General features: G+C 46.1%; 1 protein-coding gene and 1 long non-coding RNA gene across 3 annotated transcripts in view; both read right to left on the minus strand.

Annotated features, from left to right (window-relative positions):
- The window catches only part of LOC148007744 (uncharacterized), an 83641-nt gene extending 76494 nt beyond the window's left edge, over window positions 1–7147 (minus strand). The window contains exons 1-2 of one of the 2 annotated variants that reach the window (XR_015647278.1): window positions 6500–7147; window positions 3891–4083 (exon numbers count right to left, since the gene is read on the minus strand). This is a non-coding gene — a long non-coding RNA (uncharacterized LOC148007744). Of the gene's footprint in view, window positions 1–3890; window positions 4084–6499 lie in introns of those variants that run through there. The other variant, XR_015647279.1, reaches the window with a different exon arrangement.
- Window positions 1–7692, minus strand: part of Cemip (cell migration inducing hyaluronidase 1) — a 153802-nt gene extending 146110 nt beyond the window's left edge. Inside the window, 1 exon segment of the mRNA NM_001427855.1 lies at window positions 7456–7692. The gene's annotated coding sequence lies outside the window, so the exon portion shown is untranslated.
- Between the last annotated feature and the right edge of the window lie 14594 nt (window positions 7693–22286).

A 22286-nucleotide genomic window follows, 5' to 3' on the forward strand; every position in this document is an offset into this window, starting at 1 on the left:
TTGGAGTACCTTTCATTAGTGAAAAGACATCCAAGGTCCTCTGTAGAAGGTGTCAGCATTTTACATCCAGGAAACAAACTAATTTTCTTCATCTCCAGCTTTTATAACATATGAAAGTCTTAGGAGGTTTAATACTGATTGACAGGTTTGAAAATAAACAGCCTATTTTTGCAGATAGCTCACAGCTGTATTGCTTCCTCCCATGGTGAGCTCAACCGGAGCTTTCTGTCAGAGAGCCTTTGCCAATAGCAAGCTTTCTCCTCTGTATTCTTTAGGTTACCACATACAAAATAACCCTGGTCTTATTTCTTTGAAAATTAGAGACACACACACACAGACACCATTTTTTAAAAAACCCAGCAAGACACCAAAATATTTAAAAGACACAGCAAGATAGACTATATTGAAACAAGAACACCACTAATATGGCTTCCTGGAGCAAAACAAAAAGATCTCAGACAAAAGCTTTTCAACTGTGTGCCTGGGAACCCAGAAGGGTGTTTGGAACCTCTTATGGGCCTCAAGACAAACACGGCTACCCCTCCTGGCCATCGATACTTTTTATCTGGTTTGTGAATGGAATTTAGTTGGATTTTATAGAAATGAAACATTTTATAGTCAAAGTCCTTTTGCAAACCTCTTGTCTAGGAGACAGAAGGTTCCATGAGCTATCACCATTTGTCAGGCTTGTTCTCCATGGTATAGTCCAAGATCTGGACATGTCAGGGAGCCTGTGTTCCTGAGTCAGATGTGCACCTAAGAGTTGCAAAAACTAAGCCATTTAGGACTGTTGCTGCTTCTAGACCTTTCTCTGGGCCCTTTTCTCTATATGGAATTCTGAGTTTCCCTCTTAGAATCCCATCACCACCTAAGTTAAAAATGCCTATTAGGCCAGGTAGTGGAGTATGCCTTTAATCCCAGCACTCAGGGGGCAAAGGTGGATAGATCTCTCTCTGAGTTTGAAGCCTGGTCTACAAAGAGATAGTTTCAGGACAACCAGAGCTACACAGAGAAACCCGAGAGAGAGGGAGGGAGGCAGAGAGAGAGAGAGAGAGAAAGAGAGAGAGAGAGAGAGAGAGAGAGAGAGACCCCTGATAGCTCTGCTAGACTTCCACGAAGCTTCCTGACTTCACCTCCAGCTGAGTCAATGACTCTTCTGTTCCCCTAGCTGGTCCTGACTTTCATCCCATGAGTCATCTCTCATGGTCCTCCTCACTCTGTGGCGTAACTTCTCAGAAGGCTTTGAGGTCTGTCTTTCCTCTAGATTTGAGACCTTGGACTATGTCTTCTACTCTACGTCTCCAGAAGCTAGACCAAGGATCACCACTCAGGTGATCAGAGTTCTCTATTTCCAGCTTCTGACTGTGATGGTGGATGGCAGACTGCAGGAGTACACTGCATCTCCAGCTCCCAGAATGCATTTGGGTGGGCCACCCCACCCCGCAGGGATGGAGGACTGAGGAAGACCATTGGGGCTTTAAATTTCATTTTCACTTTTTAAGAAAAAAATATAATCTTTTGGAGGCCAGAAAAGATTGTTTAAATGTAAACACACATTCTTACTGTCTGGGACCAGAGTTAGATGAAATTCCTCAAATGATCTCTTAATGCCACCAAAATTGCATTCAAATGCTCCTGCCAGGCAAAGATAATTTGCCATTTACACAATAATCTTATACTTAAAAGTAACTGGGTCCAGAAAGTTTGGAGAAATTCATTATGACATGGAAAGGGGGTTCAAGATATTTAGTCTGCTGATAAGACAGCTTAGGAATGACCATAATTATCTCCGGGAATTTTGAAAGGTCTTCATAAGGTCACTAAGAGGTCATGGACCAGCTTGGGTCCATCTACTTAGGACATCAGAAAGTGACTTATATGACAACAAAGTGAGTTAGTCGGAATCACAGAAAGTCAGTGGGAGAATCAGAAGTTCTTCCCCCGAGCTACTTAGAAATGCAGGCCTCAAGGTTGGGGATTTAGCTCAGTGGTAGAGCACTTGCCTAGCAAGCTCAAGGCCCTGGGTTCTGTCCCCAGCTCCAGGGGAAAAAAAAAGAAATGCAGGCCTCCCAAAGCCCGACCCTCATCTGCTGAACCAGAACCATGCTTTCTCAAACCTCCCTGTAGCTTATTTACATGTTCAAGCTCAGGATGTTCCTTTAATGTAAGAAAGTAAGAAAGCAGAGGATGGGGAGAGCCAAGGACCCTGCCCAAGATCTGGCTGCCAGTCCAAATGGGGAGGAAAATGACAATGGCCATCATCCTCTAATCTCCAAGGAATGCTCCAGTGGCCGCCATCTTTTCTGAGAAGTACAACCATATGAAAGGAAGACTGAGTCCCACTTTCATGTTCACCATAATGTCCTCAGCCCTATTTCCTGCAGCTATAAAGACTCTGCCAATAGCACAAACCCCTCAGTTCAAACCAAGACAGCTGTGCAGTAGGTTGCTGAAGAAGCCTTTGGACTTCCTGTTCCCTTATACCACCTAGAAACGGGACAGACAGCTGTCTGCCATCAATGCTTTGCACGGCAAAGCCACCGGCCTCTAGTCTTGACTTCCCTGCAGTAGAAAATGCCTGGTGGCTAAGTTCCTCAACAGATGGAGAAAAAATGCATAGTTCTTTCCAAAGCAGTTGTTTAAAGCACTATAAAGTTGTGGGTAATCTTGTGGTCTCATTGCCCTTGCAGAAGATTCAGAGTGAATGTCTTAGTGAGTTCCCAAGGCAAGGAGCTCTGTTGTCTAAGATGGAGGGGGGAGGAATTCTTGCTCAGAGTGGGTGCCTTTGCAGGGAAAGTCTGCCTGGGCTTCCAAAGGACCCCTCCCTTGTAGGTCTGGGAAGGGAAACCCATATTAGCTTCCTGGAGCCAAGCAGAACCTAGAGCAGCCAAGCAGAGTCTGGGGACAGGCCCTGGAAAATAACAGGGGCAGGAAGGCACTCCTCTCCCTCTGGGTGGGTAAGTTGTGTTTCCTGGCACCGAGGGACTACAGAGCAGTATAATGTATATTTGATGATATTTCTCAGCAAGCAGCCTCCCGGCCAGAGACCTAGGCTAGAACAAAGCCTGGCACTGGGGCAGAAAGAAGATAAAGGGAAAACTGAGAAACCTGCCAAAGAGGCCAGGATGGCCCCAAGGGAGTGGCTAGACAGCAAGGTGCGGAGACTAATAAAAATCACCATGACAGCCACCACCCTAACCAAATCTGCAAAGTTCCAACAAGTATAGCTTTGGAGGAGGTGAAGATCATGCTGAGAAGCTGACCAGACAATAGAAAGAAACACACGGCCCTGAGAACTTCCCCAGGACCCACTCCCAATGGCTGCCAACCCAACCAGAGTCAAGCGAGCAAGGCCCTTGTAGTCCCCCTTCCAAAGAAACTGAAGCTGCCTTCAGAGTGATGAAAACCAGCAAAGACAGCTAACCCATCGCTCTGATTAGATCAAATACCTGTGTATTTGCCACCATGCACAAAGATACATGTCACCCAGACTGTCACAGTTAGGGAATCTTGTGGCTGAAGCTCACAAGAATAACTTTGTTTCCCATGGGAAGCCAACCTCCATGCCAGTAGGTGTCTTTTGAGCTACAGATAAAATACAAAGTGCACTTAATCCACATGATGGTGCTGATCTGCCAACAGCACACAGGACTAAAAGGTGTCACTTATGCCTCAGGATTCAAAGGAGCCAATGACAATAACTAGAGCTGCCTTTCCCATCAAATGTCAACCTTTGCCATCTGATCTGTCTGTCCCAGAAACTCAGACAGGGTTACCACAGACAGAACACTACAGAACTAATGATGAGCTCCTTCTTCCCATCCACGCAGCTTCCTCCCCTCGTTGGCCTTGCTTCCCACAAGTGTTCTGTAGTTCAGTCGTTTTCTTACCTGGAAGCCACAGGGACCCAGGAGACTGGACACTAGCACAAAGAAGACAGCCCAGACTTCAGCATGAGTTGGGAATACACTTCTGTTGTAGTGACATCACCAGCTGAGGAGAGTCACAGAAAACTCCCAGCATCTGAGGGATGCTCCTGGACTTCATCCCTTTCAAGTGGAGGAAACAAAGAATCCTTCTGATCTATTGAGAGAAGGAGAGAAGGAAAATCTGAGTGCATCAGAATGGAAAGCTGGCAGAAATATGCACATGTGCATGCACACTTTGTGGGGAAAAACCTACCTACAATAATGTGTGCCTATGGGTCCAGTATCCAAATTTCTGTGGTGTGTCATAGGACTAGTGGTTTGTACAAGACAGAACCCCAAAATACAGAACCCAAGGGCACCTCCAAACCCAGTATGGACCAAAATATCATGAGCCAAGAGTCTTGACCAGGTTGTCATGCCTAAGCAAAATGCAAAGATGACAGAGACTGTCCAACATGACCACTCCCTGTCTGAGAAAACCAAAGTCTTTCTTCTGCAGCTAACCAGAAGTATCTAGAAACAAGGTCTTGGAGACCCTCCATACCTGCATCCCAGGGGTGCTGTGCCTCAGAAAGACAGTGAGGCTCCTTACCAGATCATGTGGGGGGAAAAGTCAAAAAGAAAAGACTATCTAGATAAGTGGTTCTCGGGTTGGAGAGATGGCTCAGCGGTTAAGAGCACTGACTGCTCTTCCAGAGGTCCTAAGTTCGATTCCCAGCAACCACATGGTGGCTCACAACCATCTGTAAAGGGATCTGATGTCCTCTTCTGGTCTGAAGACAGCTACAGTGTACTTGTATACATAAAATAAATAAATCTTTAGATAAGTGGTTCTCAACCTTCCTATTGCTGCAATGCTTTAAATACAATCCATTATGCTATGACCCCAACCATAAAGTTATTTTCATTGCTACTTCATAATTGTGTTTGTAAGTTTTGTTACTGTAACTTTTTTATAGTAGGAATCATAATGTAAATATCTGTGCTTTCCTGTAGCCTGAGGGAACCCCTGTGAAACAGTCACTCAACTCCCTCCCCTCCTCAAAGGGGTTGTAACCCACGGGTTGAGAACCACTAGTCTAGATCAAAGGGCTGAAATGAAGTCTTGAAAATGGCCTACTTCTTTGTTTAAAAAACAGTATTTGCTCCAAGCAGTGGAGGTGGGGAAACAGCGAACTGAATTGTCTCTCATAAAAGCCTGTCCACATCTCTTCCTTCAGCACTTTCACCAATGTGAAGATAACAAAGTGGTAGATCCACTCCCAATCAGTTACTAAGCTAGGAAAGAGGACACGGGCCGGGTAAGCACTTCAGAAAAATGCACAGCACTTTGAAACGCACCTGTAATCTGGGCCATTTTAGCAGAGTTCTCTGTGCTCAGCACCGGACTTCAGTGCTTTGCCTTATGCTAGTAATTTCTCTAGCCACTTACTGAGAGAGCCCACTTGCCCCCACTTATAGGTGAGGAAACAAGTGTAAGTTTAGTTGACTTTCCCAAAGTCACAGATCTCTCTCTCTCTCTCCCTCTCCCTCTCCCTCTCCCTCTTCCTCTCTCTCTCCCTCTCTCTTCCTTTTCCCTTTCTTTTTAAAATTAATTTTTATATGTATCTTTCAGTCCTAAGCAGAAAAGACCTGATTTCTTACACCTTTTATAGTAAAGGGACATACATTTCTGTGTTTGAGTATAGGTGGTACTGACAAAAGAGCCCATCCAGTATCATTTCTGACTAGAAGAAGGACATAATACCCTAGTCCCAAGTAATCTGTTTGAACCATCGTCTACCAGGCTGTGTAGAGCCTTTGGAAACTGTCTCAAGAGTCCAGCTTTAGAGGACACCCTTAGGATCAGAAAGAGCATTGCTGCTTTATACACCCTCTCAGACACTCTCTTTGTAATTTTTAAAGTGTGGTTTCTTCTCCATTCTCTCATAAACTATGAAATTAAAGGATTGATTCATTACCATATTTATTAAATTGTTTAATATTTTTTAATGACCTTACTCCCCACACTGAAAGTAGCTTAGTTCTGTACCTAATTACATATACCTTTATCTCACTGTCTGGGTCATATAACAAAAGTTTCACACCTGCCTCACCTCTGAGGGATCCCTATGGTGCCGCATAAATACAAAGGAAGCCCCTAGTGACATCAAGGGGTTACACAGAAAAAGATGCAAGCTCTGCTGGGACCTGGTAGAAAACCACAGCCTCTGGCAAAGTAGGCTCCCTCCTAAGTGGTTAGTGCCTCCAGAAAAAATACCTAGGCCTCCAAGACTGCTAGTCCCTCTCTACCTTCCTAGTGTCTGAACACCTTAATCAGTGAGGGAGGTGCTTGAACACACCAGACTCGGGGCCACAGGCCCCGAGTGGCGGAAGTAGCTGGGAGCTGTCCATGGTGGCGCCGAGCCTGGGCACGCAGAGCAGCCTATTCCCCTCCCTCGGGCGCGCCTTGGGGTCCCTCTCCAGACCGCGGAGATGGAAATGACTCCCTGGCTCACTGTCTCCTGGACGGGCTTCAGCCAGGCCGTGGCTCTCACATCAAAAGCTTGGTTTTAAAGAGAAGGTCTTACCTGTGGTCAGAGTTGGCTGTTCGGAGCAGTACTGAGAACCTCAGACCTGGTGCGGGTAGAATGTCCAGTTCTTGGCTAACACCGGCGCAACGCTCTTGTCAGGAGCACACGCTTTCTCTGGGGTTCATTCCGAGATGTCGCCCGACCTCGTTCCCAGAGAGGAGAGCTTGAGAACCGTGGACAACTCAGGTTTGTGCCTTATGGAGACCTTGGTTTTTCTGTCAATCTTGCGCGAACCTTCTTGCAGATGATGTCTGTTGCCAGGGGTCACCAATGTTCCGGCAGTGCTGCCAAGCTTAGTGTTTGTTTAAATAACAGCAGAGACCACTGAGGTCGTCTAACATCAGATCATCTCCTCCCGCCCGGTGCCAGCGTATCGCTGGGAGGGCAGAGTCAGGCTAGGCGACCCAGGAGACCTTGCTTACGTGGTCGTGACAAGGTGCAGATTTGCGAAGCTCACCATTAGCCACAGGGTAGGCGCGTTCCCTGCACCGAGCTCCTTGTGAGACCTGCCTAGGGATCCTCTGTCTTCCGTGAGACACTGTTGTTTGTGTGAACATCTGGTGCCATTCACAGGGGCACAAGCTAAGCAAAGCAGAGATCCACCTCCCGTCGAATGCATTCCCCGGGCGATGGTGTCCTCAACATCTGACGTTTGTAAAAGATTTCAGAAACGAAGGACGGGGGTGTATGCCCACCAATATATTCAAGGATAGGAAGGCAAGCAGGCAGGCAGACAGACAGACACACACATAGGCAGACAGGCAGGCAGACAGAAACAGACAGACAGACATACACACACACACACTGGTAGACAGCATAGAATAGACTGGACAATCAGACTGATGGAGGGCAACGTTCTACCTAAACAGAGAAGATATGTGGGATTCGGTCTCTCCTCTCCTTCCCATGGCTTAATCCAAGCAGCCCTCGCGCCCTAGCTCCGGTCCTCTTACCTCAGGTTGATGACTGAGATCCTGCCACGCCTCGGGGGTCTGGAGTACAGCATCCCGGAGTCTGGTATCTGATCCCACGCGTTGAGCTCCTGAGCGTAAGCAAGCGGGACAGGAGCTCGCGGGAAGTGGAGTGAAGATTCCGACCTCACTCCGGCACAGTGCTCCCCCAGCACCAGACCACTGCCACTCAGCGCAGAAGGCGCTCCGCGCTCGACTCCGTGCGCTCACTGGCTTAGTAGCTCCGAGCTGCCAGCCGACGCTTTTTATAGTCGCCTTCCGGGGCTGACTCCTCCCCACCAGAGCCCCCGGCGCCCGCACTCATCCCGTCCCCCCTGTCCCACCCCTGTCTCAGGGCAGCGTCCTCCCACTCACCGAGGTGGGCGGCCTGCGGGGCTGGACCCGGGCGGGCTCTGGCGGCCGCTCCGGGAGCCGCAGACCTGAGCCTGAGAGCTGCCGCCGGGACATGCTGTTGCTACCAGGTGAGGGCGCTGGAGCCTAGGACGAGCGCTGCGGACCTCTGAGGGCTATAGTGGAAGCGCGGCTTCTTCTACCCAGTGCTCTCCCCAAGGGACAGACCACTCTTCGTTCAGGCTGTTAGATTTCAAACCCGTTCCCCTTTTGTAAGCCAACATAGCAACAGAACCCAGGATCGCCTAGCTCTAGAGGTCTCTTAGAGGAGATCTTGTTTTGATAGTGGGTTCATTGGCTAGGGAGATGGTCGTTACGGTGCTTACAGGCTTGAAAAACAGAGTTCAATTCCTAGAATCCACATTTTAAAAGCCTTGGGCGATGGCCCTGTTTTGTAATTCCAGCGCTGGGGAAGCGGAGGCAGGTGGATCGTTGGGGTTTGCTGGCCAGTCCTGGTAAAATAGAGATACCCGGTATCAAAACTTCAGGCAGCTTGACCTCTGCCCTGGGACACACACACACACACACACACACACACACACACACACACACCAAAAGAAAGGATGGTAGAGTTACTTCACATGTGCCAGTTTCCTGCAGATGCCAGTTACTTGACCATAAACAAGGGACTTCATCATTGGGCTCCCAAGAACGGGGGGAGAAGATTTCAGTGAGATTTTATGGGTACCAATTCTTAGCAAGTGTTTGCTCTCCTGCATGTAGAGTGGTAGGACCCTGAACCTTTGTGCCTGGACAGGCCAATGGTCTCAAGGGTCAAAACAAGGCCGTGCCACCAGTGAGTTATTCTCTGCTATAGGAATAAATAGACCCATACAGAGCACCTAACATCTCCTCAGCACCCGGTGCCCTGAGCACCAGCTACTTACCTACTCTGAGCCTGGCAAAAAGCAAAAGGTGTTGGGGATTCTTTTTTTTTCCCATTTCATTTTAATTCTAAGGTGACAGCTTTGATTGCAATTCTACATCCTGTCCCTCTTTGAGACTTATTACTCAACTCCCTCCTCCAGTTAACGAGAGTCCCCAAATACACATTTCTTTCTTCCTGCCTGCCAATGTCCTATGCTCACTGCTGTGTAAGAGCGTTTTCATTCTAGGCAGTGCCACCAGCTTTAGGGATCTAAGTTCAGGCTTTAGGGCAGAAACTTTGGAAGCCCTTGCTAGGTCCTCTGGGCAGAAGCCTTTGGGCATGTGTTAGAACCAGGGAAGCACATCATTCCACCTCCAGATCTTTTCTAGAAAGTTGGAAGCAATGATCAAGAGTCTCAGTTTGTCCTTGACATCCAAGTATGCCATGAACAGGGCCCAGTGACAGGCTTCATTTCTTGACCCTTCCTTTCTAGCAGAATGAAACTAGGACCTACCTCCTTGTAAAGTGCCTATCCAGTCCTCCCATTATGCGTACTCACTGAATCCCTTTCTTAAAGAACCCATTCCCCGAGCCCTTAAACAATGAGGAGTGGGCTGGGTAACAGCATTGTGCCCAGTGAACAAAGGCGAGCTTGGATCAGCCTCACTGGGGCCATATGTGTGCTCTCCCTCTCCAACCAGTGGGATGCACAGACCAGAGGCTGCAAAGCAAGGGAGGAGCTCATCTTCACAGGCATCTCAGAGATGAAGAGCAGTCTCCTGTTTAAGGGACTGGCTCTGGGAAGTGCTTCGTCATGCTTTCTCCAAGATGCGGCTCATTCCTCTGGCATCCAGTTTTCTTTATCACTTGGCTAAGGCCTGGGGTGGAAGAAAAATGCTGATAAATTACAGACAGGCTCCATATGTCTAAAACCAGATTCTCCAGCCATATCCACTCAGCACTTCTACCCAATCCTTTGTGGCAGGTGGGGTATGATGGGTAATTTTTTTTGGGTGAATACCGGCAATGTGAACCTGATGGATTTCCTGTCTACACTTCTCTAAAACCGAGACTTATCAATGCAGAGGTGGGAGCTAGTTGCAAAATGAATTGATAGCTTTCAAGTTCTTGCCAGGATCCCCAAAGGGACGAATGGTGCTCTTGGCTGGAGATATGGAGTCACACCCAGCCTCCACTCTCTGCACTGAGTTCCCACCACCTTCCTGGGATATTCATCCCTCAGACCTCATCCTGTGGAATGTGATTGCCGGTCTGCCCCATGCTCCACAAACTGCACGAGTGTGGCAGCTTTCATCAGCCAGCCAGCCATATTCCACACCCAACCCTTAAAACAAAGGTCATCTCACTTCACCTATTGACCACCCCACCCCTCACATGCCTGTGCAGAGTTTGAAGCCACACCTGTGGCTCTGTTCCAAGCCTCTAGTCCTGACTTCCTGGGGTTTCACTGACTTCCCCTCTAGGAACTGAGAAAACCATTAGAAACGAGAAGCAGGACAAGGCTGCATGAGTTGGCTCTAGACCTTGAGCGTTCTACTAGACAAGCAAAACAGTGAACCTCCGGTAAGTCTCCAGAGCCTGGAAAGCTCAAGTCGGGGAAAAAGAGCAAATTGAAATCTTACCGACAGGGGTCGCCCTTGGACACAGAGCCTGAAGCTGGCGTCTGCATTCTGAAGCCATGTTTCTAGCAAGTTCGAGCTGCTAGGTTCCTGTTTTGTCCGAGGCAAAGGAGCTTGCCCAGTCGGGAGAGATGAAAAATCACCAGTGTTTCTGAAGAGTGAACATCTGGCAAGAACTTGGGATAGGAAGTCCTAGGACGGTGGTCAACCTCTCAGGAGCCGTTTGAGTGGATTTGTACCTTTCTCTTTGCCTCTGGTCATCACCAGAGAAAAAGAAGTATATATAAAATACATGTAAGCTGGTGTATATTATTTTTTCCTAATTGAAAAAAATTGTATGTGTTCCCTATTTTCAAGAAAAATATTTTTTTTCAGAAATGAACCCAGTGGGAGGGGTATCACCTAGCTCCTGGCACAAGTTTACAATATAGAAAGCAATATACAATGCTTTTAAAAGCCGGGCACAGTAGCTCACACCTGTAATTCAGATTAGTAGGTGGAGGAAAGAGAATCTGGAACCGAAGGCCATTCCCAGCTCCACAGAAATGGGTGTTGTTAGGTTGTAGACATGAGCTTGGTCATCTGAGTTGAGAAAACATCTATCACACTGGCCTGTAGGCAACTCTGCAGAGCATTTTCTTGATTAATGATTGACATGGGAGGGCCCAGCCCACTGTAGGTGATATCATCCTGGGACAAGGCACGTATGAAAAAGGAAACAGAGTAAGTCAAGGGGAGCCAGCCAGTTAGCAGTATTCCTCCACGGTTTCTGCTTCAATTCCGGCTTCTAGATTGCAGCCTTGAGTTTCTGCCCTGACTTCCATTCACGGTGACTGTGATTGAGAAGCTAAATAAATTCTTCCCTCCCCAAGTTGCTTTTGGTCATGGTCTTTATAAACAGCGATAGAAGCCTAAGACAGTTGAAGGCAAGGGTGGGCTATTGGAGGGCTCGTCCCAATTAAGCAAAACCAAAGCTTGAAAAGGAATTGAAACACAAAGGGGGGCCATCTCTCCTAATCAAACCCATCTCTGTTAGTTTCAGTATACAGCCAAACATCTGCCCATGTATGTTACATGGAGAGAGGCGGAAATACATGAATACAGATTAAGTGTTTAACAAATGACTCCATAGCTCAAAACCTCTCTCTACCACAGTGCATGTCCTGGGCTGTGTCTCTGGAAGGCACCCATCTGCCTGCAGTAACTCCTACATCCTCCAGCCCAGAGTCCAGGCTCAACCGGTTATGAATGAATGCGTGTAGGAATAAAAGTTTCTTAGAAAGACAATGTGTGCTGGGCCGTGCTGGGACATGCCTTTAATCCCAGCACTTGGAAAGCAGAGGCAGACGGATCTCTGTGAGTTCAAGGCTATCTTGGTCTTGGTCTACAAAGTGAGTTCCAGGACACCAAGTGCTAAACAGAAAAACCCTATCTTAAAAAGAAAAGACAGACAGACAGTGTGAATGCAGTAGAGATGGCAGCAGGTAAAGGTATCTGCCACCAAGCTGAACAACTGAGCTTCCTTCCCAAAATTCATGTGGTGGAAGGAGAAAACTAACTCCCCCAAGTCATCCTCTGACTTTCACATACATGCTGTAATACACACACACACACACACACACACACACACACACACACACACACACACCTGTTTAAATGTCTTTAAAAAGAGGAGGCCCAAACACTTGAAAGGATGCTTCACTCTGCCCATTACTAAAGAAATGCAAACTAATCTGGTTAGCAAAAATCAAAACTCTGATAGTAACCTTGCCGGTGCTAGGCAGTGAGGGTGGAGAATAGATCCTCACATTCTTTGCTGACATGAGCCTGTGTCCGTGCAATATTTGAGGACAGTTTGACAAGGCTTATGAAACATACATAGATAGCATTTCACTTAGTAATTCCACCTGCAGGAATTTGCCCTACAGATATGATGTGAAAATGATTAGCACCAGATTTACACTGCAGCTTTCTCTCTCTCTCTCTCTCTCTCTCTCTCTCTCTCTCTCTCTCTCTCTCTCTCTCTCTGTGTGTGTGTGTGTGTGTGTGTGTTTGAGTGTGAGTGCAAGGCCCTTGCCTTTTATTTTGTTCCGACAGGGTCTCCTCACTCCTGTGTACACCAGGCTTTCCTGGATCATGAGCTCCTAGGGAATCCCCTTGCCTCTACCGGTCCATCATCTCACTGCACGAGTTTTGGGATTACAGCTTTAATACTACTACTAGCTCTAAGTGTCTTTTGAAGATTGGAACCCTACTTCTCATGCTTGCATGACAAGTAAGTGCTTGACTGAGCTATGCCCCCAACTCCTGAAACTCTGTTTCTAGTAATTGTAGCAAAGCAAACTGCTCAGTGTTTACAATACAACTGGAGTTGTTAAAGGTGTTAATCTATAGGGTAGAGTATTGTCCATCTATCTGAAGGGGAATAAAAGCACAGAGGTGCACGCCTGTTATCCCTGCTACCGGGCTAAGGCAGGAGAACTGCCAATTCAAGACCAGCCCAGTATCTAAGAAAGAGAGAAAGAGAGAGAGAGAGAGAGAGAGAGAGAGAGAGAGAGAGAGAGAGAGAGGCACAGAGACAGAAAGATAAAGAGAACAAAAGGAGAGAGAAAAATATTATTTTATTATATTTACTTTTATTATTTCTAATTATGTCATGTGTCTATGTCTGTGAGTAACTGCATATGAACACAGGTAATCAGAGTCCAGAAGAGAATACCAGATTCCTTAGAGCTGGAATCATCGGGAGTTGTGAGCTGCCTGATATGAGTGTAGGGACCTAAACTCTAGTTCCCTGGAAGAACAGTATACAGTCTCAACCACTGAGTCATTTATCAGCATAATAATTCTAGTGACTTTAAATAAAATGAAAATGTTAAATATACAGCTATGGGTACTATCAGCTTGGCAGGCACAGGAAGGAAATGTGCATTTACAAATTCCCATTATCTCTGGATATAAATGACCTAGACGGTGCATAAGAAGCTAACATCATGATTTCCTGGGTGTGAGTGTCTGCGTGTGTATTCAACAGTATTTAGTAGAGTCATAAAGTTGTGCAACTACTGTTTTTCAGACTTTTCTACATTTATGGTTAAAGGTATGTGGACACATGTATATGTGTCATGACACACATGCGGAGGACAGAGGACAACTTTCAGCATTCTCTCCTTCCACAATGGGGGTCACAGGAATTGAACTCAGAGCATCAGGATTGAAGGCCAGCTCTTCTACCTGATTAGCCCTGTGCCTGGCCTGATTTCTTGCTTGGTACTATGGATAATCTGGGGAGTGGGAAGATGAGGACACACACACGCACAGGCACCAGCACATGCACACACACACACACACACACACACACACACACACACACACACATACACATGTGCATGAGCACGTGCACAAAGTTCTTTGTTCCGTTTGTTATCTGGCAAGCATGAAGCCACTCTCAATGCCTACCTCAAATGTCAATGTTATTAAGAGAAATATTCTGATCTCCCCTAATCCTGAATTTTCATGGAGTCACTGACTGGGGGTTCAAGCTGGGGACATAGGTGCACACTGCCACCAGTGCACATGATACGTTATTCTCAGAAACCTCCATTCATGGGGAGCTGAGATTCTTGACTTCACAGGAGAAAAGCATTTCAGGATGACCCAGTATAAAGCAGAGCTGGGGGTCATTGGGTGGAGCTTTTAACATATATTTAAGAGTGGAGTTATAGAAAGAGAGGCCCTCAGAGAAAAGACAAGGCAGGGCCAAGTGTGAGAGTGGGCTTCTCCAGGGAGAGTTGACTTTATGCAGACATAGATCTGATTTTTGTGGCTTCTCAAGTTGCACCTCAAAGCATTGCTAGGGAGTTTTAAAGGATATCACAAGGCGGCTGCTGAGATGCGTTGGAAGAGCTTACAGTTGGTAAGGTAAAAATCCTTGGGTCACAGTGGTTACAGAAGAAGTTGAGATTTTCTTACTCTAAGTAAAAATGTATAGTCTTGGTTGTAAAATTCCTGGCACATTATTGGTTTCATGCTGGAAATGGAATCTGTTTGTATGTAGACCTGAAGCATGGTGCATTACAATTTTATCATTCTTATTTGAAAATATTTCTCTAGAGAGGGGATGTTGCCTGTGGAGGTCTTCTTCAAAGCACATTTTATCATTTGTGCTGGAATTCTCGACTCTCAGCTGGGAAGATGTCCCAGCCAGACTCTAGGGATGAGGGATTCCTTTCTCTTCCCATGTTTCCTTCATTTCCCCATCTTGCTATGCTGCCTCAGTGGTGGCCTGTAGACAGTCCTTATAGAATCCCAGAGATGTGCCTGTGTGCCTGTGTGCCTGTGTGCCTGTGTGCCTGTGTGCGTCTGTGCATGTGTGCATGTGTGCATGCGTGCCTGTGTGCCTGTGTACATATGTGCATGGGTGCCTGTGTGCATGTGTGCCTGTGTGCATGGGTGCCTGTGTGCATGTGTACATGTGTGCATGTGTGCCTGTGTGCATGGGTGCCTGTGTGCATGGGTGCATGTGTATATGTGTGCATGTGTGCCTGTGTGCATGTGTGCCTGTGTGCATGTATGCCTGTGTGCCTGTGTGCATGTGTATATGTGTGCATGTGTGCCTGTGTGCATGTGTGCCTGTGTGCATGTGTGCGTGTGTACATATGTGCATGTGTGCCTGTGTGCATGTGTGCCTGTGTGCATGTGTATATGTGTGCATGTGTGCCTGTGTGCATGTGTGCCTGTGTGCATGTGTGCATGGGTGCCCTGTCCATCTCCTCCTCTTCAGCTGTGAGTCTGGAAGAGTGAGCCATCTTACTCCATCTCTGACCACAGATTAGCACAAGGATGACCCAAGTAGATGCTACACCAAACAACAACATTTCTCCACAAGGATTCATACAATCCTCCCAAAGAGAAAAAGCCTTAGTTTGGAACATAAAGTATAAGAAAAATAGTTATTATTCTAGCAGAAAGAAAAGGTAGATGTGGAGATAGCCTGAGGTGGCACATACACCCCCCATGACTTCACTGGTGACACAGCATCATATTTGATTTTAGGGCTGCAAAGCCCTGTTTCTTCTTTGAAGGCAAAGGAAGTGCGCTCTAGAGGGTCTAGAAAGATGTCTAACTTGGTAAAGTGCTTGCCAGGCAAGCGTAAGGACCTGAGTGTGTATCACCAGCAGCCACATAAAAAGCTGGGCATAGCAGTGCATGCCTGTAATCCCAGTACAGGGCAGGAGATGAAAGCAGGGGGAACTCTTAGTCTTACCAGCCAGCTGGCCAAGCTAATCAGTGAGCCTCCAGGTTCATTGAAAAAGGCCCTGCCTCAAACAAAAGAGATAGAGGCAACTGAAGGAGAAACTGGACATCAGCTTCTGGCCTTCACACATAGGTTCATACACACACACACACACACACACACACACACACACACACACACACACACATGCACGTATGCACTGAGCACTCCCAAGAGAATAGGATTTGCTTAAACTGTCTACCATCAATCTTGGGTAATTTCTTTCCCCTGGCTGGCCTAGAATAAATATAATGTATGTGAACAATGGAGATAGACTGATAGCCTATAGCCCTTAGGACTGCAGACAGACATAGGCATGGTGTGCTGGTGTATGAGAGCACCTGAAGTTTCACCTGCTTGGCCCACTTAGTGTGCTTATAACACTTGTCAATGCCTGGGGGTCTCCAGATGTCCCAAGTGGGCTGAACTCAGCATTTTGCATGAGGAAGTCTATAAAGAGGTCAGTTCTGTGCATCTGGAGCTAAGCAAGGGAAGGGTTAAGGACAGCAGCAAACTACTAGGCTCAGATGCAGATTGTTAATCTCTTAGCAGAGAGGGTTCTCAGGAATGACAGGCCTGTAGAAAACAAAGATGGGGTGATGCCTCTCATAAGCTGGCTTCCAGGAGCCTCTACTGAGGCTCCCTGTCACTGAGACACTAGAACTGGAGTTATAGGAAGTTGGAGCCACCATGTTGGTGCTGAGAACCAAACCTGAATTCGCTGTCAGAGCAGTGTTTTTAACTTCCGAGCCATCTCTCCCACACTCATTTTCATAGTGCCTGCACCAATTTACACCCCCATATACAGTATTTAAGGGTTCACATGCCCCCAAAATTCACACCAGCATTTGTTATCATCTGTTTAAATAGTTCTAAACACCACCTCTAAACCACCAGCTGCTGGTGGTGGTGAAGTGCAAAGACTCATGGGTGCTAAGGATAAGCACTGAGTGCTCACTCTCAATGGAACATGCATATTAGCCCTGCCAAGGCTCAAGGAACATCCCCCAAAGAGGGGGAAGAAATAAGATAAGGGCCAGATCATGTGGAGGAAGGCCTTGAAACCCTATTCTCTGAGCATGACAGGGCCACTGCACTCAGGCGCTCACAGCTGTGGTTACAGAGCCTGCACAAAACTCCACCTGACACTATTTAGTCATGGATAGGAGAGAGGCCATGGAAAAGGCTCCATTCCAGAGAGCTCTTGGCAGTTGATGCTTCTGGGACGGGAAGAGTCAGCCCTTGTCACCAGTAGTGTAACTGCTGGTGAGTTATGTGCACTCCAGAGGATAGCTCTACCCCCATGCCAGTAAGGGAGGCCCTTGTTAAAGCCAGATGTCATAAAATATGAGCAAAGCAAAAAGACAGGGAGGGCGATAAGAGGGAGTGAAGTGACTAGTGTGACCAGAACATATATTTACACATATAAAGTTGTCAAAGAGTAAATAATTTAAATCAATAGAAACCAGTTGTTCTCGTTCCTCTTTCTATGGCCAGAGAACAGTATATCTTTCTTTCTAAGAATAGTCGCCAGAGACTTTCAAGAACCACCAGCGCTCCAGAGAATCCCTTTTGTAATTAAATAGAAGATAATCTAGATTCGTTGTGGGTGAAATGAGATCACTGCGAAACAAACACAGTCTATCCTTGAGCCACACGCCCAGCCCAGCGCTGACTCTCAGTCAATAGGCTGGAGTGGGGCCAAGAATTTGCCTTCTGAATTCCCAACTCGAGGGAGTTGATGCTGCTCCTGCTGGCCCAGAATTCAGTCTCAGTACCTCTACTGAAACAGTGACAGGATTCACACGGACAACGAAACACTAGTGGGTCTCAGGACACCTTAAAGTAAGATTACAGCCTGGTTTACTACAGCATTTATCTGCATTTCAGAGTCACAGCTAGAATGACACAGAATGGTGAATGGGATATCAGACAGGAAAGGGGTCCCTCACTTACCTGTGTAGTTTTGGCTTACGTAGCCTGCTGACTGGAGAGTACTCTACACAGCCACCATCACATTCAAGGCTGATAACACAGCTCTTGAAACATGCTCTAACCATTGCACAACCTAGGTACAGCAAAAATAGTTCAATTTAATGATTTATTCATGTCCTTATATTTGTTACAGTCTATGCAAGCCTGCCCATGTCGCCCCACAATCATACACACGCGCGCGCGCGCGCGCGCGCACACACACACACACACACACACATACACACACACACAAAACAAACAGACTTTCCTATGGGCTGGTAAAATGGTTCAGTGGGAAACAGTGACTGTTGCCAAGGCTGGTGACCTGAGTTCAAACCCCGAGTCCCACATAGTGGAAGGAGACTAACTCCTGCAAGTTGTTCTCTGGCCTCTATACCCAGTCTCATACAGTAAATAAAATTCTTGTTTAAAGCCTTCTTGTGCTGAAATAAAGAAATCAACATATTCTTTTTCTCCATCAACCTTCATGATATGTTACCTTCTTTAAACAGCAAACCTGCAAAAGCCCCGTAGTTTCTGAAGCACCTATTACATGGGTCCCTCTCAACACCAGCCCTGGACTCTTTTAAAGTGCATCTGTCCTTTCCACTAACCAATAAACTTGCTGGCTTCGTTTGACATAACATTCTTTTCTGTGTGTTGTCAAGGACCCAGTTGGATCTGAGTACCCAAGGTGAGACTCTGTAGGGCTTTTTCAGGCTCCACGGTGGCCAGGTGGTGACAGTGTGATAACTCCTCCATCTACATATTGTGGTCAGAAAAGTGGATTCTAGGAAGCTGCAGTAATTTCTCCCTTTCCTCCTCTTAATCGCCCGTTTTCTCTCTTGGAATTGCGGTCCATCTCACACTAGGGAATTCCCAGACCAAGTGCTGCCAGGGACTTGCCTAGGTTAGTGATCCTGCTGGAGAAGGCCCAGCTTGTTGCAGAACAGAATGCTCACCTCGAAGAAGATGCTAAGCAGATTATTCTTGAGCCAAATGTGACTGTGACCCAAGAACAGAGATTCGGGCTGCCTACCATGTCATTTTCTAATGTTCAAACGGTGCAATATAGTTTTATAGTTACAGCACCGTAGTCAGGATACTTTTCAAATGCCATGGCAGGAACATCCAAGAGGTAGGTTGTAGCAAAGTGGGCAAATCTCTGCCACTGCTCCCAGATGTTGTCCGATGGCATTCATGGCTTTTACATGGATGGAAGACAGTTCCTAAGTTGCTTACCGAAGGAAGAACACGACAGAGAGGTTAAAAAAGAACCTCTATGACACACAGCTAGCCCCAGGGTGGGGACTGAAATGCTAAGGTAACAGACCACAGACAGACAGACAGACAGACAAACAGACAGACACACACACACACACACACACACACATACACATACACATATACATACTCACACACATACACACACACACTCATACACACATACACATACATACACACACACACACACACACACACACACACACACACACACAACCACTGTTCTGCCCCTCAAAGGCTAAAAGATGTGATGCCTTGGCCCCTTCTCAGAGTGTTCTGTTAATTGTGAATATCATACTTAATTTTATATTTTGATTTTCCCATGGTTTATTGTCATTTGTCTATCAGAATAAGCTCTAAGAGAATGTGTATATTGTTCATGGCTGAAGCCCCAGAACAATGATGTCAGAATGTGTTCTCTGAGTGAGAGACAAAGTGATGAACCTGGAATAGCAATCACTCTAAGTCTTACTAAAAGATATATGTGGAGTGGGAGAGAAGGCTTAAGAACACAGGCTGCTCTTCCAGAGGATCTGGGTTTGATTCCCAGTGCCCACACAGCAATTCACAAAGCACTGTAACTCTAGTTCTAGGAGCTCTGATGTCCTTTGCTGGCCTCTGGCAGGTAATAGCATGCACATGGTGAGTAGACAAACATGCAGGCAAAAACGCCTGTGCATATAAAATTAAAAATATTTAAAAGACTCTATTATACATTTCGTATACATTAGTTATATGTCAAGTGGTCTTGGTTCTAAGAAACAGCCTGGGATTTACACTGAGAGGGACAGAGGTTGCCTCTAGGGTGACAGTATGTGCCATGGAGAGTACGTACCTCGTCTAGTCAATCTATCCATTGCCTGAGATTTTCTTACGCTGCTTGAGAACCTGGGGCACAGGAGGGGTCTAAGTGCACCTCTCAAAATCCTTCCTAACCAGGGACGAGTGTGTCAATGGGAAACCTCTGAGGCACGGTGCTGGCAAAGAGCATTTCCTGTGAGGGACAACTGAGTGAGTATATTGCGTATACTAAATAAAGGAGTCGTGCCTAGAATTAATGAGGAATTACTATGAAAAAAAAGTACAGAATCTACCTGGTGACTAGTCAAGGGCCAAGGACAGACATTTCACCATACATGAAGGGATTCTGACCAGCTTGGGTGTGGCAAGCAAGGCTCTGGCAGGCCTTGCCCTTCTCCCCAATTCCCCCTGCCTTGCTAAAAACCTAAGGTTACATTCCCGAAGCTAGTCCCTAAAGTCCCCATTCCCTTATTTGGCCACTTCCTCCTCCTGAGACCTCCAAGGTCCAGCTCTCAGTATTGGAGTCCAGCAATCAAGTCTCCTTCGGCTCACCTAATTAACACGCCCAGTTAAAATTAAACACTCATCCTAACACAGGGTTTCCTCACGTACCCTCATAAACTGCCATTTTCCTGTGGGCCACAGCTGTCTCCTCTCTAATCAGAAGCAGTCCTTTGTCCCACTATAGGACAAATACCCCTATCCCCTCTCTCTTGTTCCCTTCTCCTCTCTCATCCTCTGTCTCCTGTCTTTGTCCCTTACCCCTGCCCTCTGTCCCTCTGGGGCAAATACATCTCCTTTGTACTGAGAAATTAGTCTGACAACTTGATCTTGGGGTTCCTGAGCCAATACTTTTCCTTTCAATAGAAAACTCCAATGTTCCCTGTGATTTTGAAATCTTATCTCTTGAGTGATCGGGGATATAATATTTCATATCTAGACAAAATACCCCAAGTCAGGCACATCAAGTGTGGAAGTCTAGAACTCTAATCCAATGTGGGGAAGAGACATTGGACCCCAGCTTTCAAAAGTGAGTTGGCATGGCTCTAACAGAGCGGAAGGCACATCCCTGACTCCGCCGTACTCCACCCTGGGCAGCGGACTAATATCATCTGGGAGATTCTATGAAATAATCTCAAACCATCATGGATGTACTACGTCAAAGTCTGCCTAATGGGGGTGCACGTGGAGACCAGGAAGCACTTTCTAAGGCAGCTCTTTTACTTTTACATGTCTATCTGGGAATCTGCAGATATTTTGCTTAAAAGTTAAGATGCCCAGAGCAACCAAATCAGAATCTGTGAGAGTAAGGAGGATTCCAGCACCAACATAGTTAAATGCAGCTTGGGAATTTCAACACATTAGTAAGATTACGGACCACCAGGAAGAAGTCTCTTGAATCATGAAATGTGCAAAACCATTAGAGGCTAGGCTCACAACCAAAAATATAAGAAAAACATGGAATTCGAATGAAATGCTTACTGTCCATCCACGGCATAAATTGGAATATATTCATAGAATAGCAACAAATACCCATGTGCTTTCAACCACATGAATTAACGGGGGCTGAAGTCTGCATGTGGAATGTATCCCCAAGTCCATGGGTTATGTCTGAAACTTAGCCATTTCTTCTACATTTTCAAGTTTATGCAGTGTATGCTTTAGAATAGCCCGGTGAGCCTTTGAACTTCAGTAGTGTCTGCTATGACAGCTCTTGTTCATCTCATCTCAAGTTCTATTCATGCTAATGACTTGGTCCTCACCTTGGGGCTACCAGGACAAATTCAATGATATATGGTGTGAGATTAAGCCACTAGAGGGTGACTTCTAAGGAAATATGGGACTCTATTATAACCCTCATCGTTTTCTTTGTTCACTGGCCACTGTGAGATGAGCATCCTCATTTGTCACATACTCCTGTAATGTTCTTCCACATCACCTAAACAAAAAGCATGGCGCCAACAGAATGTGGATTTCAATCTCCAAAGCTAAATTGAAACTAAGTCATCACTAAATCGAAACTGTCCCTCTTTTGGGGTGGCTTATCTGAGATGTTGTTAGTGATAGAAATCGAACTGACATATATGGATAGACTTAGATCAGAGCTGAAATTACCAAAATGTGACTAAAATATTAATGCAAGGATCAGCGAAAAATGAATTGGTTACCTGAAAAGGTTAGCAAGATTGGTAAGTCCTTGGCAAAACTGAGAGAGAGAGAGAGATGGGGGGTGGTATTAAAGACCAAGACCTAAATTAATAAAATTTGCGACGAGAGGAACGATAGCTATTCCAGCAGATACAGCTGAAATTCATAGATTCATTGGGGACTGTTCTGAAAGCATACACTGAGTAAGCTTGAATTTGAAGAAATAACTAAATTGAGTCAAGAGGATACAAACAACCTAAACAGATAATAACAAGAAATGAGATTGAAACAAAATACAAAGTGTACAAATAAAAACAAAAATAAAGTACTTTGGATGCAACAAAGGATCAATATTAATATGTCTCCAACAGGTCCATAAAACAGCAGTGGAAGGAGTGCTGTGAAATTTGTG

This window comes from Rattus norvegicus, chromosome 1, assembly GCF_021556685.1.
Source record: "Rattus norvegicus strain SHRSP/BbbUtx chromosome 1, alternate assembly SHRSP_T2T, whole genome shotgun sequence".
Lineage (NCBI taxonomy): Eukaryota > Metazoa > Chordata > Mammalia > Rodentia > Muridae > Rattus > Rattus norvegicus.